The sequence below is a fragment of the Hippoglossus stenolepis genome, chromosome 5, assembly GCF_022539355.2.
Source record: "Hippoglossus stenolepis isolate QCI-W04-F060 chromosome 5, HSTE1.2, whole genome shotgun sequence".
In the NCBI taxonomy this organism is placed as follows: Eukaryota; Metazoa; Chordata; class Actinopteri; order Pleuronectiformes; family Pleuronectidae; genus Hippoglossus; species Hippoglossus stenolepis.
Genome location: NC_061487.1, coordinates 26430275 through 26438132, shown reverse-complemented (window position 1 = coordinate 26438132; position 7858 = coordinate 26430275).

The following is a 7858-nucleotide window of genomic DNA, read 5'->3' as shown; positions in this document are numbered from 1 at the left end:
CACACACACACACACACACACACACACACACAAGCCAGAGAGAAGTCAGGTGTAATTTTTTTTTTTTGACCCGTGTTAGAGTCTCGTCTTTGCTCAGTCAGGAGCTGGTTCTCACTTTCTAAACAAGTTTAAATCTGTCATAACGTTTCATAAACTTCTTATAAAAGTTGTGCTGAAGAGGCTTTTTGCAGTTTGACCCGTCTGAACCCTCGCTCTGTGTTATTTCTCCCCTCTGGAGAAGAAGCATTCAACCAGGTTTCCTTGTTGTCTTGCGGTTGAAAGTATAACGATGCAGCGAGGTCAGGAACACGTCTCTGCAGGGGGTGGGGGGGTGGTCTGAGTGATGTTTGGGATAATATTCTGTCCTCGCTGCAAACACAGTGGGATGATATTTCAGTTTCAGAGTGTGTGAAGGCAGCAGGGGAACATGGGAAGTGTTTCAGATAAAACCAACCAGACTGTAACTGTGCTAAACATCATTCATTCAGACTGACGGCTCCAAACCACAGATCATTAGGAATCTGGGCCACATTTAAACATGACGGGGCATCAGTGAAGATAAAGTGAATCTTGGATCAAATTCAACAGGCGCCAGAAGAGACGCAGCAGCGTCGAGGCAGCGTCGGGACTAATTCGTCCGACTAATTCCTCCCTGTTGAGCTCAGGAGCAATTTGCAGACAGCTGCTGCGGAGCTCCGAGAGGTGTTGCTCTGGTTCCTGTGTGTTGCTCTGGTTCCTGTGTGTTGCTCTGGTTCCTGTGTGTTGCTCTGGTTCCTGTGTGTTGCTCTGGTTCCTGTGTGTTGCTCTGGTTCCTGTGTGTTGCTCTGGTTCCTGTGTGTTGCTCTGGTTCCTGTGTGTTGCTCTGGTTCCTGTGTGTTGCTCTGGTTCCTGTGATGGCCGCCGTGAGGCCTCAGAGCGAGAGGAGCCTCATGAAAACACATAAATCACAAACATCTCAGGACGCATCGAGCCGATCTTCTGTCAGCGGAGATTTGGTTCCTCAATAAGCGGTAACTTGTCTGTGTGGATTACGCAAAAACTATGGGATGGATTACTATGAAGCTTGTTATTTACAGTATACGTAAAAAGTTATTATTACCTTCGCCAAGGAGATTATGTTTTCACTCGTGTCCATGTGTTGGCTTTCTGCTGCAAAGAAACTTAATGCTCTAAATATGATGTTTTTTTATTTTTGATGGATTTGAACAACACCAAGGATCCGCCTGCAGGTCGTCTTTGATCAGAGGGTTAGAGAGAGAGAGAGAGAGAGAGAGAGAGAGAGAGAGAGAGAGAGAGAGAGAGAGAGAGAAGAGAGAGAGGAGAAGAGAGAGAGAGGAGGAGAGAGAGAGAGGAGAGAGAGAGAGGAGGAAGAGAGGGAGGAGAGAGAGAGAGGAGGAGAGAGAGGAGGAAGAGAGAGAGGAGGCAGAGAGAGAGGAGGAAGAGAGAGAGGAGGAAGAGAGAGAGGAGGGAGGAGAGAGAGGAGGCAGAGAGAGAGGAGAGAGAGAGAGGGAGAGAGAGGAGGCAGGAGAGAGAGAGGAGGAAGAGAGAGAGGAGGCAGAGAGAGGAGAGAGAGAGAGGAGGAGAGAGAGAGAGGAGGAGAGAGAGAGAGGCAGAGAGAGGAGGCAGAGAGAGAGAGGAGAGAGAGAGAGGAGGAGAGAGGGAGGAGAGAGAGGAGGCAGAGAGAGGAGAGAGAGAGGAGGCAGAGAGAGAGGAGGCAGAGAGAGAGGAGGCAGAGAGAGAGGAGGCAGAGAGAGGAGGTAGAGAGAGAGAGGCAGAGAGAGGAGGCAGAGAGAGAGGAGGTAGAGAGAGAGAGGAGGCAGAGAGAGAGAGGGAGGCAGAGAGAGAGGAGGAAGAGAGAGAGGGAAGAGAGAGAGGAGAGAGAGGAGAGGAGCAGAGGAGGAAGGCAGAGAGAGAGGAGAGAGAGAGGCAGAGAGAGGAGGCAGAGAGAGGAGGCAGAGAGAGAGGAGGAAGAGAGAGAGAGAGAGAGAGAGAGGAGGAGGCAGAGAGAGAGGCAGAGAGAGGAGGAAGAGAGAGGAGGGGAGAGAGAGAGGAGGCAGAGAGAGAGGAGGTAGAGAGAGGAGGCAGAGAGAAGAGAGAGAGAGAGAGAGAGAGAGAGAGAGGAGGCAGAGAGAGAGGAGGTAGAGAGAGAGGAGTCAGAGAGAGGAGGCAGAGAGAGAGAGAGGAGTCAGAGAGAGAGAGAGGAGTCAGAGAGAGGAGTCAGAGAGAGGAGGCAGATTTCGCTCTATTGAAACAACTCTCCTCCGCTGCAGACGATGATAACGTTTGAACGTTCATCTTTTTCACTTGCCCCACAGTTCGCCCTGTGACCATGGCAACCACAGAAAACAGAGGAGCACAGGGAGGAAATTGCGCTGGTCTCTGAAATAAAAACACCTCCACACCGACAACGATTTAAAAACAGACGCATCAGCTTCAAAATGTGACTTCTCACTAAACACTGTGACATCACTGAGCTAAACTTTACCTTGAAACATGATCTGATTCCTCGTCATTTGATGATGAGTTTGTCAGATTCCCTGTGTTTCCTGAAACCAGACAAGTGTTTCGGAGTTCGGCTGCGGAGACGTATTTGGATCCTTCATCGTAAACGCTGTCAGTTACAGTTAAGTCTCGTTAATTCTGCTTATGCAGACGTGTAGGTGTTCGGCTGCAGCTTCATTTGAATACACTCCCACGTGCTGCTGCCCTGAGCCGTTTATCTCCACGTTCCCGTTTTAAAACAGATCACGACGGAGAAAAGGCTCCAACAGGGAGACGCCTTCAATTCAATCAGGCCGATATACAAGGTGGAGCCGAATACCTGGAGGAGGAGGAAACGTTTCCAGTCTCTGGACGCACAAGAGAAACATGTGGAAGTAATAACTGGTTTTCAATTGCCTGGATCTTTCAGTGGATTCTATTCTTTGTCCCCTAGACGACAGCTGGGCTTGTTAGTGTGCTCATGGTCAACTTGGTTCCTTCAATAAGAGTTAAAACGAACGTCAAGGACCGAATCTGATGATAACTGGTCATTGTGTGATAGTGATGTGAGAGGATGAACAGAGGAATGAACGAATGAATGAATGAATGAATGAATATTGCATGTTCCAATACAGAGCTCATTATCAGGGGAGATGCTGCTCCACTTTCACCATCTCATCTAATGGAGACACGACTCGCTGTGTTTTCTGTGTGTGTGCATGCATGAGTGGGTACGTGCATGATTCTGTGTGTGTGTGTGTGTGTGTGCATGCATGTGTGTGAAAGGCAGAGAGAGAGAGAGAGAGAGAGAGGAGGTGGGGGAGGTTGTACCGAGCTCATCACACCAGTAAGAATCAATTTGGTTGAGAAGAAAACGAGGTTACTTAGTCTGTAATCACACCAGCACCTATGGGACGGACGCACACGCACACGCACACACACACACACACACACACACACACACACACACACACACACACACACACACACACACACACACACACACACACACAACCTTCATGCTAATGGTAGCACTGCTCACCTCTTCCTGTCTCCGAGCTGCGAGTTACTGACGTGTTTGCGATCCTGAGCAGGAAAAATACATAAACATGAATTGAACGCACCAAATTAACATGATAATTCATGGTTACTCAACATAAACTGAATAATGTAACATGATCGTTCAACATGTGAATCTTGTTTAAAGCTGCAGAATTGTTATATTCACATTAGATCCAACATTATAAACAATGATGCACAATGCGTCTCCACTTCCTCATGTTGTAAAACAATTAATCCAAAATTTCTTTGACGTGAGTCTGCAGGTCTCACGTCAAAGAGACCTGCAGCTGTCAATCATGACGATTCAGCCTGTTTTTATTCATTATATAACTAAAAGGCCCAAACGTCCTTAAATTCCCTAAAGACCCATGAATTATTCACTTGGAAAATGGTGAAAATGTAAAAAAAGAGATTTCCTGGATCTGCACCAATTGTTAATGGGTTCTTCTCTGACCACATCCTTCACACCAGGTTTCATGAGAATCCCATCAAGTTGTTTCTGTGTGATCCTCCAGAGGAAAACATGACTCATCAACTTTGAGGTAATAACTAGTTTCTGCTGATTTCCATGTTACAGAAGCTGCAGATGACAGCATCGAACATGCAGCCGCTGTGCACCTGCGCACGTGCTTTTACTGTTGTTGCATGATCACAGATTCTTTTCAGCTCCGATCACCTGGAAGCTCAGTCACTGGAAAACTGGGCCCACGTGCGCAGCCGTCGTTTCAACACTTACTATTTAAAGCAAATCCTTCAAATCACTTCACACCTGGAGCAGAAAACGCTGCTTTTAGACCAAAGTCCCCCTTCGCCTCACAATTACATCATGTATAAGTACAACCTGACAGGTTCTCATTATGTTTCCACTGGACCTTTGATTAAAACTGACCCTGTAGAACTCAGACGGAGCTTTGGATGAACAGACACCGACAGGAAATCATCATCATTGTGACGGGAAGTTTCCAGATACAATAAGATGTCTCTTTAATCTCATCAGGAGATTAGTTTCCCCTGCAGCCTCAGTGACGATCATGTGTTCAGTGTCGTCATGGACGTTCAGATTTTAGTTTCACTTGAATAAAAACTTTAAAGCAACACTATGTGCAGCTTTCACTGAGCAACAGCGCCCCCTGCAGCCACACCAGGTGATTTCACTTGTGGTCCTGAGCCGTCGAGTGGTTTTCATGTTATAAAAGCTTCTGTTCAGACTCGAGGTCGATTTGCATCATCAACATCATTAAAATATCTCTGGATGTTCTGCATCGTGCCGCAGCCTCTGGACAAATGGAGGAGACGTACAAACATTAAAATAAAATGATGTTTACAAGAAGCTTCTTCATAGTGTGGATTTCTAACGTGACCCTAACATGAGCTGTTCCCTTCTACAGCCTCATCTCTCAGGGAGGAAACTGATCAGTGTCCCGATGAAATCATTTGTATTCTCTGGAAAACGTCCTCGTGCAGCTGAGTAAGCAACAGTGTGTTAACTCCACGGCCAAAGGAATGTGATGGGAACAGAGGAATAACAGTGAAGAGAGAGGAGGAGAGAGAGAGAGAGAGAGAGAGAGAGAGAGAGAGAGAGAGAGAGAGAGAGAGAAGAGAAGAGAGAGAGAGAGAGAGAGTCAGAGAGAGAGTAGAGAGAGAGAGAGAGAGAGAGAGAGAGGAGTGAGGGAGGAGTCAGAGAGAGAGAGAGAGAGAGAGCAGAGAGAGAGAGAGAGAGAGAGAGAGAGAGAGAGAGAGAGAGAGAGAGAGAGAGAGAGAGAGAGAGAGAAGGGAACATGACGTGTTATGTAACACTCATCTCTTTATCAGCTTTATAAAAGAGGAGCAGAGGAAAACGTCTATATAAGATACAACAGGAACAAAAGATATAGAATAACAGATATCTTTCAGAATCTGTCGATAAGGCCAAATAATTCAGGCTTTAATAAAAAGCTTTGTTTAGTTTTATGTTTCCCCTCCTTCTCCTACACCAGCATGTAGAACACGTCTCTGTGAGGAACAGAGAACATGTGGATTTCACTGCAGCTGGTTTCTGTGAATGTTTGACACGTTTATCTGACATTAGATTGTTGCTGCTGTAAAATTATGCTCATCACAAACCGAGAATCCTTTTAGAGCCAATAAACATCTGTGTCTGGTGCAGGTGTGTGTGTGTGTGTGTGTGTGTGTGTGTGTGTGTGTGTGTGTGTGTGTGTGTGTGTGTGTGTGTGTGTGTGTGTGTGTGTGTGTGTGTGTGTGTGTGTCGCAGATGTAAAACTAATGGGCCTCAGGAGAGTTTATCACTCAGCCTCAGGTCTGATGTGTTTGAGTTTCAGACTCATTCCAGTGGAAGATTTATTTATTTGAGGATTTCTATCATTTATAAATGTGAATTATTCATTAATCAAAACATGCAAAAGATTTTAGTCCAGAAGTCAGTTTGTTTTATTTGTGATGAAATAGAAAGAGTTGTATAATAAATTACAATATTGGCAGATTTACATGATTGAACCAAAACAATGTGACCTTATTAATAATATTTTACTCTTAGTATACAAAGCTTCAAATATTCAACAACCATAAATAGTTATTCTTGCATTTTACAAAAAGTTATACTCACTGTGTGTTTGTAGGTTGTACTGTGACAGCAAGTAAAACAAGAGACACACAAAGAACTTCAGAGTAAAACAGGAACTAACACGTTTCCACCATCAGGGAAAGTTCAACTCTGGTGAACTTTGACCCAGGATCTTCACTTTGTATTTGTGTATGTGTGACCTCACTATGAACTGTGGGTAATTCCCTTTGGCAGAGTCTGTGAGTCCCTGAAGACACGTCGTCCATCTTTATTTACAATCAGTGTGAAACGTGACTTGTACTGTGCAGCTCCTCCAGTGGCCTTCACCATATAAATGCAGTTTATTTCCCATAGCTTGTTCCACATTTTTTCAGTTTTACACGTTTTCCAATACTCTCGCTGAGCAACACGAGTCTTGGGGGTGACAGAATCGAACGTGTGAACTCTGCTGCGTTTCCCTCAGGCAAACTCCATCGGCCTCCGAGGCTTTAAAAGTAAAGTAATGTCGTCGTTATCGTTGGGACCCGTCACGGTGTGAAGCTGAGAGCAGGTTTAACTGTTGCTCTCAGTGTTCGAGCTGAAACCCACGAAGCAGCTGCAGCAAAACCTCATTCAATATTGATCAGGAGCAGATAAAAAAGCTACTGGACGTCTTCATCGGCTTTTTATTATTCATGAGCCGTGATGTGGAGGCGTGGAGTTCACCTGGAGGCTCAGAGAATTACACTGTTCCATTATATATACATACAGGCAGGTGAGGGTGAACGCCAGTGTACGTGCACGTGTATAAACTGTAAATAAAGATGGACGACGCGTCTTTACTTCTTCCAACTGTCCAGAAATGAAGCCAAAATATTCCCAATCAAACGCTGCCATCTTGTCTATTTGGAGCGATCACAGAGTCGGAGCTGCGGCTTTGTATCTTGCCCAAGGACACTTCAGCATGTGGAACAGGAAAGACTGCGTCAAACCGTCGACCTTCTGGTTAGAAGACGACCGCTCTCACCCCTGAGCCACAGCCGCCCCCAACAAACAATTTACTTGATTTGCACTAAATGTGACTTTTTAATTTGGCCCATGTCCCATCCACTAACATGGAGGAGGTGGGACTTATAACCTAAACAAGACACTTTTGACATTGACTGAAAAGTAGAACATCAGACATCTGGATTGTTAAAATGACAGTAAATCAAAACTAAAGCAATAATTTACATCCGGTGTAAAAGTTGATGCAGTAAAAAGCTGAAGTCAAATATGATCCCATGATATTTAAACTATTTAATAATTTAGTACTGAAAATACAAGATACAAGTTTGGCTGCTGTTTATTTTCCCAGGATCGCCCTCTATCCTCTATCTCCATCTAGTGGAGGCAAACTGTAAGTACTCAACCAGGCATGAGCAAACAGGAATTAATGCAAATTCATTATTGTGATATTTATTTTAAATATATAGTATTTAGCCATAAAAATAAACTGCATAAAATAGTTAATATTTCCAGAGACGACAGCAAAACTGTGTGACAATGATCTCTGAGTCATAATCAGAGATGGAGCACTTTCCTCTTTTCACCACATGGAGAAGACGGTTCAGGGTTCGATTCCTGAACCACCAGGACTCACAGATCATTATCGCCCACGAGCATCGAGCTTCTGAACAAACTGTGGAATGAAGATATTGAACCTGTGTCTGAGGAAACTGCAGATTCCAACACGTGGAAACAGGCGAGAGTCAAACACATGAAACCAAAACCAGC